Source organism: Arachis ipaensis, chromosome B09 (assembly GCF_000816755.2).
Source record: "Arachis ipaensis cultivar K30076 chromosome B09, Araip1.1, whole genome shotgun sequence".
Taxonomy (NCBI): domain Eukaryota; kingdom Viridiplantae; phylum Streptophyta; class Magnoliopsida; order Fabales; family Fabaceae; genus Arachis; species Arachis ipaensis.
In genome coordinates this window covers 123,376,054-123,383,937 of record NC_029793.2, presented here as the reverse complement: position 1 = coordinate 123,383,937, position 7,884 = coordinate 123,376,054, and positions in this window count along the sequence as shown.

The following is a 7,884-nucleotide window of genomic DNA, read 5'->3' as shown; positions in this document are numbered from 1 at the left end:
TAACAAGAATGTTCTTGTCCTTGCTCCTGCTCATATGACAAAGAAGAGGGCACAGAAAAAAAAATAGTAATAATAATATGGATCCTTTATACCACAGTATAGGGATCCTTGTGTTAGTAGAAGAAAAGAAGGGAAGAAAATCTGAACTCAGAGAGAGAGGGGGTTCGGATTTTTGGAGAGTTGAAGGAAAGATGTTAGTATATCAATAAACAAATAGAAGAAGATGAGAGGGGGAAGTGAATTTTCGAAAACAATTTTTGAAAAAGAGTTAGTGATTTTCGAAAATAGTTTTTGAAAAAGGTTAGTATTTTTTTTGAAAATTTTTTTTTTTATAAAAAATAAAAATAATTAGTTAATAAAAAAGAAATTTTTGAAAAAGAGGGGAGAAGAATTGGGCATGACTCTATTGAGGTGATTAGTTGAAGACCAATCCCAAAGCAGTTTGGGTATGGCTTTACAGCCAGATAAGCTTCAACATGCTTCATGAAACACTAGAATTCATTCTTAAAAATTCTGAAGAAAAATAATATTTTTGAAAACATTTTTTTTCGAAAACAAAAGAAAAAGTTTTGAAAGATTTTTGAAAAATTTTTGAAAACAAAACAAAAAAGAAAATTACCTAATCTGAGCAACAAGATGAACCGTCAGTTGTCCATACTCGAACAATCCCCGGCAACGGCGCCAAAAACTTGGTACGCGGAATCGTGATTACACTTTAATTATGTAAAATTCATTGCTCTTTCTTTCCCTGGTAATGGCGCCAAAAACATGATGCCAAGACCATGGTTCACAACTCCGTGTAACTAACCAGCAAGTGCACTGGGTCGTCCAAGTAATACCTTACGTGAGTAAGGGTCGAATCCCACGGAGATTGTTGGTATGAAGCAAGCTATGGTCACCTTGCAAATCTCAGTTAGGCAAATATAAATTGATAATGGTGTTTTCGAATAATAATTAATAGAATAGGGATAGAAATACTTATGTAATTCATTAGTAAGAATTTCAGATAAGCGAATGGAGGTGCTTTCGTTCCTCTGAGCCTCTGCTTTCCTGCTATCTTCATCCAATCAGTCTCACTCCTTTCCATGGCTGGCTTTATGCAAGGGCATCACCGTTGTCAGTGGCTACATCCCCTCCTCTCAGTGAAAAATATGCTCACATGCTCTGTCACAGCACAGCTACAAAGTATGGACTATTATATATTGCTGGAAAGCCCTGGATGTCTACTTTCCAACACAATTGGAAGCGCGCCATGTTGAGTTCTGTAGCTCCAGAAAATCCACTTTGAGTGCAGGGAGGTCAGAATCCAACAGCATCAGCAGTCCTTCTTCAACCTCTGAATCTGATTTTTGCTCAGGTCCCTCAATTTCAGCCAGAAAATACCTGAAATCACAGAAAATCACACAAACTCATAGTAAAGTCCAGAAATGTGAATTTAACATAAAATCTATTAAAAACATCCCTAAAAGTAACTAGATTCTACTAAAAACATACTAAAAATAATGCCAAAAAGTGTATAAATTATCCGCTCATCACCAAGCACCCGATCAATTTGCTGGGGGGTGACCCAGAGAGCCGGGGAGCTGACCAGGAAGTACCTAGATCACTTCAACGATGAATGCTTGGAAATCGACGGGTTGACGGACTAGGTGGCGAGCTTGTGCTTGACGAACGGGCTCCTGAACGAGGACTTCAGAAAGCACCTTACCACAAAGTCAGTATGGACAATGCAGGAGATCCAATGCGTCGCTAAGGAGTATATTAACGATGAAGAAGTCAGCCGGGTCGTGGCTGCCAACAAACGGCAACCCCCCTACAACCAAGCCCGCCACTACGAGGGTGGAGAAAGAGAAAAGGAACACGCCAGGGACGACGGTCCAAGTAAGACGCCAAAGCCATTTCCCCGAGTAGGGAAATTCACCAACTACACCCCCTCACGGCACCAATCACGGAGGTTTATCAACAGATAGCCGAGAAGGGGATACTGTCGAGACCCCGACCTCTGAAGGACAGAACAGGGGGAAACAAAAGCCTTTACTGCGAATATCACAAGGGATACAGGTACAAGACCCAAGACTGTTTTGACCTGAAGGATGCCCTGGAGCAAGCAATCAGGGATGGAAAGTTTGCCGAGTTCTCCCACCTCATAAGGGAGCCGAGGAAACGGAATCGCGATCACGAGGGCGAGGACAGGCCCCGGGCGACAAGACGACGCCAAGAACCAGAGGGGGACGACCACGGTCTCACAGTGGTGAACGTGGTAACAGCGAGGAATTCCGCCCCGAGGTCGAGATCGGCACAGAAGAAAGACGCCAAAGTCCTGGCTGTCTCCTCCTCACCCGCGAGAAGTTCCCGGGGACTCCCATCCATCTCCTTCGGCCCTGAGGACCAATGGTTCGATGAGGTACCAGAAAATCCCCCCATGGTCATCACGGCCAGAGTTGGAACCAGCCTCGTCAAACGGATCCTAGTGGATACAGGGGCGGACTCAAACATCATGTTTCGCAACGTTTTTGATGCCTTGGGACTGCGTGATGCCGACCTAGCGATCCACCAGCACGGTGTGGTAGGGTTGGATGACCACTTCATCAAGCCGAATGGGATCATCTCCCTCCCGACCTCCATGGGACAAGGACAGAGGCGAAGGACAGTAATGGCCGATTTTGTAGTCTTGCGAGACTCCACAGCCTACAACATCATCCTGGGGAGAAAAACCATCAACGACCTTGGGGCAGTGATTAGTACGAAGCTGCTCGTAATGAAGTTTATTACTGATGACGGATCCGTAGGATCCATCAGAGGGGAGTTGGAAACGGCAGTCGCTTGCGACCACGCCAGTCTCTCTCTCAGGAAAAAGTCCAAAGAAGCATCAGGGGTTTTCCTTGCCGACCTGGATGCCAGAATAGACGACAAGCCCAGGCCCGAGCCAGAGGGGGACTTGGAAAAGTTTAGGGTCGGTGATGGGGAGGAGAAGTTCACATTCATAAATAGAAATCTCCCCCATGAACTAAAGGAACCTTTGATGGAGATGATCAGAGCGAATGCTGACCTCTTTGCTTGGACGCCAGCCGACATGCCAGGGATAGACCCCCAGCTCATGTCACACTATCTGGCCATCAAGCCAGAGGCTAAGCCAGTGGCCCAGAGGAGGAGGAAGATGTCGCAGGAAAGGGCAGAGGAGGTGGCCAGGTAGACGGCCAGCCTCCTTGAAGCAGGGTTCATCCGAGAACTGGACTACTCGACTTGGCTATCGAACGTGGTCTTGGTGAAAAAACACAATGGGAGGTGAAAAATGTGTGTAGACTATTCCGACCTCAACAAGGCATGTCCCAAGGACTGCTATCCCCTTCCCAACATTGACGCGCTCGTCGACGCGGCGGCGGGGTACCGATATCTGAGCTTCATGGACGCCTACTCTGGATACAATCAGATACCGATGCACCGACCCGACGAGGACAAAATAGCGTTCATAACGCCGGAAGGGATCTACTGCTACAAGGTAATGCCATTTGGTCTAAAAAACGCTAGCGTCACGTACCAGAGACTGATGAACAAGATATTCAACGAGCTCATAGGCAAGACAGTAGAAGTCTACGTGGACGACATCCTCGTGAAAACCACACGGCCCGACGATCTCCTAAACGACCTGGGGGGCGTGTTCGCGTCCCTCCGGCAATACGGCATGAGGCTCAACCCGCTCAAATGCGCCTTTGCCATGGAGGCTGGGAAGTTCTTAGGGTTCATGATCACCCAAAGAGGAATAGAAGCCAACCCTGAGAAGTGCCAAGCAATTCTCCAGATGAAGAGCCCGGGTTGTATCAAAGATGTTCAACGATGGGCAGGAAGGCTGACGGCATTATCCCGTTTCCTCGGCGCATCGGCAGCAAAAGCTCTGCCCTTCTTCAATCTGATGAAAAAGGGGATAGCATTCGAATGGACCCCAGCATGTGAGGAAGCATTCAACCACTTCAAGGAGATCCTAGCAGCACCTCCGGTGCTCGGGAAGTCCAAGGACGGAGAGCCACTCTACCTCTACCTGGCAGTAACAGAGGAAGCCCTTGCAGCAGTGCTCGTTTGAGAATAAGGGAAGACTCAGCAACCGATTTAATTCATAAGCAGAGCTCTACAAGGAGCAGAGCTGAGGTACAGCAAACTGGAAAAGCTGGCGCTGACACTCCTAACCTCCTCTCGAAGGTTGAGGCAGTACATCCAGGGCCATCGCGTAGTCGTGAGAACGGACCAAGCAATTCGCCAAGTCCAAAAACCTGATTTGGCTGGAAGGATGATGGCCTTGGGCCATCGAGCTCTCCCAATACGACTTGCAGTATGAACCCCGACATGCAATCAAGGCGCAGGTGATGGCAGATTTCTTGGTAGAGGTAACGGGTGACCCCCACGAGGAAACGGGCACACGGTGGAGGCTCCACGTAGACGGGGCCTCCAACCAGACGTCCGGGGGAGCTGGGGTCATCTTAGAGAGCCCGGCGGGAGTCATTTACGAGCAATCGACCAAGTTCAAATTTCCGGTGTCGAACAACCAAGCGGAATACGAAGCCCTCTTAGGTGGACTAACCCTAGCCCGAGAAGTCGGGGTAACAAGGCTGGAAGTGTGCAGCGATTCACAGGTCGTCACCTTGCAAGTAAACGGAAGCTATCAAGCCAGGGACCCCCTCCTGCAAAAGTATTTGGAAAAGGTTAGAGAATTGACCAGGCAGTTCCAAGAGGTCACGGTCCAACACGTTCCAAGAGAAAGGAACATACGGGCAGACCTCCTATCTAAATTAGCAAGCACGAAGCCGGGAGCTGGCAACCGGTCTCTCATCCAAGGCATGGTGAAGGAACCGACGGTTGCCCTCCATTTGACGGAGTCAAGCCCCTCCTGGCTGGACCCCATCACAAACTTCCTGGAACATGGCAAGCTGCCTGATGATGAGAAAGCGACCAAAACGTTGAGAAAGGAGGCTGCCAAATATGCAATCATACAAGGACAACTGTTCAGAAAGGGGCTCAGCCAACCCCTATTGAAGTGCTTACACCCCGACCAGACGAACTATGTACTTAGAGAAGTCCACGAGGGATGCTGCGGCCACCACATCGGGGGCAAAGCCCTAGCAAGGAAGCTCATCCGAGCTGGATATTACTGGCCATCAATGATGAGAGACTCCAAAGAATTTGTCAGAAAATGCGTAAAGTGTCAAGAAAACGCCAACTTCCATAAAGCGCTGGCTTCCGAGCTGAGCCTACTGACGTCCACACGACCTTTCGCTCAATGGGGAGTCGACCTCTTAGGGCCTTTTCCGGTTGGCCCGGGACAAGTTAAATATCTCATAGTCGCCATCGACTACTACACCAAATGGATAGAGGCTGAATCACTAGCCAGCATATCCTCATCCAATTATAGGAAGTTCATGTGGAGACAGGTGATAACCCGTTTCGGTATCCCGGAGGTCGTCATTTCGGATAATAGGACGCAGTTCACTAACAATAAGTTCACGAAATTCCTCACCGGCTTGGGGATAAAACAAAAGTTTTCCTCAGTAGAACATCCCCAGACGAACGGACAAGTGGAGTCCGCAAACAAAGTCATCCTACTAGGCCTCAAGAAGCGCTTAGACAACAAGAAAGGCGTATGGGCCGACGAGCTCGCTTCGGTCCTCTGGTCCTACCGGACAACCGAGCAAAGCTCCACCGGGGAAACCCCCTTTCGCCTAACGTACGGGGTCGACGCAGTGATACCCGTGGAAATTGGCGAACCGAGTCCACGGTTACTTCTCGCAGGAGTAGACGAAGCGGTGGAAAAGGACCTGGTGGAAGAGACTAGAGAGATGGCCCACTTGTCAGAAACAGCACTAAAACAAAGAATAGCTCTGCGCTACAACACTAAAGTCCTCAGGAGGGATTTTAAGGAAAGAGACCTCGTCCTACGACGCAACGACGTCGGTCTACCGACCCCAGGAGAAGGAAAACTGGCGGCAAATTGGAAAGGTCCCTACAGAATCAAAGAAGTGCTCGGCAAAGGCGCCTACAAGCTGGAAAGACTCGACGGCAGAGAAATCCCAAGAACATGGAACGCAGGTAACCTGAGGAGGTTCTATTCGTAGCTTGGGTGCACCGACCAAGCGGCCTGATAAGCTGGGTAGAGGTTCACTTTAATCAAATATTAATTCCCAATTGTTTACTTTTATCAAATGCCTACTGTGTTCATGAACTTGTCTAGCTAACGACTAATTCTTACTTGTCCAAATTCTTCCATCTATTATCTTCCAACGCGTACCCCACAAGATCGTGCTCGTAAACGGCAACCCGGGATTGATAACCCCGGGAAGCCAATGGAACCCTAGCCATATCGAACGGCCGCGATAATAAGACCACAACGGTTTCAAAAATAAAACCACAATGGTTTCAATCGGGTTACCAACACAAACGGCGAAACGGACACAAGCAATAGGTCCACCCCGAAAAGACGGTAACGAAAACAAAACACCAAGCAAGATAAACGATAATAATGATAAGTCGACCAAGCGACCAATTAAGCATAAAGTTAAAAAGTCACAACGAAGTGTTCAACAAATCCACACCAAACCAAAGTTACAAGAAATCATTTCCGAGGCATGTCAACAATCTTGCCGTCTTGGATCATTTTGAAGACCCCGATAGCCGACGTATCAAAGTCAGGGGCCACAACTTTCACTTGAGCCTTCAGAGCATCCTCAGTCATGAAGATTGCGTTCTTCCCTTGCTCCTTGGTCGCCTTGTGCTTCCTCTTAAGCTCTTCGACCTCGACTTTGGCAGCCTTAGCCGACGAAACGGCCTGGTTGCACTCCTTCTCTAAGGCCGCCACCCGACCTTAAGCGGCGTTCAGCTGGCTCTCCAAGGACATCTCCCGCTCGGCTAAACGGGCCACCGACTCATCGGAAGTCTTCAATTTCTCCTCGGTAGATGCCGCCTTCTCCTCGGCAGCCTTGAGCTTCTCCCCTACCTCGGACAGCTGCCCCCGGAGCGACTCAACTTGAACTTTGAAGTCGTTATTGGCCTGGGCAGAGGATTCAAGTCTTCTTCGAAGCGCCTGCATCCCCGACAACTCGAACTCGACTTTCCGAGCTATCACAGCCTCGCGGAGCAGAGTACGATACATCCACCTCGCCTGACCTGCCAAATCGGTACCATGGAAGTGGTCCTCCGTGCCAGGGATCAGCTGGGAGTCGATGAATTTCGTAGCATCAAAATTTCGTTCCATAATGGTGAGAGTTCCTTCCGGGCTGGCAGATGCCCTCCGCTTCTTAAGAGTATGAACAAGTTCCACATCATCATAGTCTTGGTGGGTAGAAGACAAGTGCCCGCCAACGGCAGCCTCTTCGGGAATGGGGGAAGCCTGCACCTCGGCCGGATTCTTTTCGAACATTGTGGTGTCTTGGGGAGAGGGCACAGCCTGATTCCCCTTCTCCCCAGAAGGGCCATCCGATTTCCCGGCGTCCTTCTCGTCGACCTTCTCGTCATCACTGTCCTCCAAGAAGGTCTTGACTAAATTTTCGAGTCCAGTCACCGAGGCAGACATCTCCACTGCAATAGAAAAACAAATACGTTAGTCGTGAAGTCGGAAAGAACAAACCAAACAACGAACAATGCAAAAACACAAAGGCAGAACAGCTCACAAATATAATTCCTGACAGACTCCCGTTCACCCATGAGGAGGTGGGGGTTCACGGGGTTCTTTCCAAAAATAGCAAACAACACATCGGCAATCCTTTTATTTACAGGGGACATTCCCTTGTAGGTCACCTTGATGAAAGAATTAGACCCCGCCCCAAAACTCTAATAAGTCGGGATGAGGCGTTCCCCCTCTAACGATAACCAAAAGGGATGGCGACCTTTAACAGGGCGTAC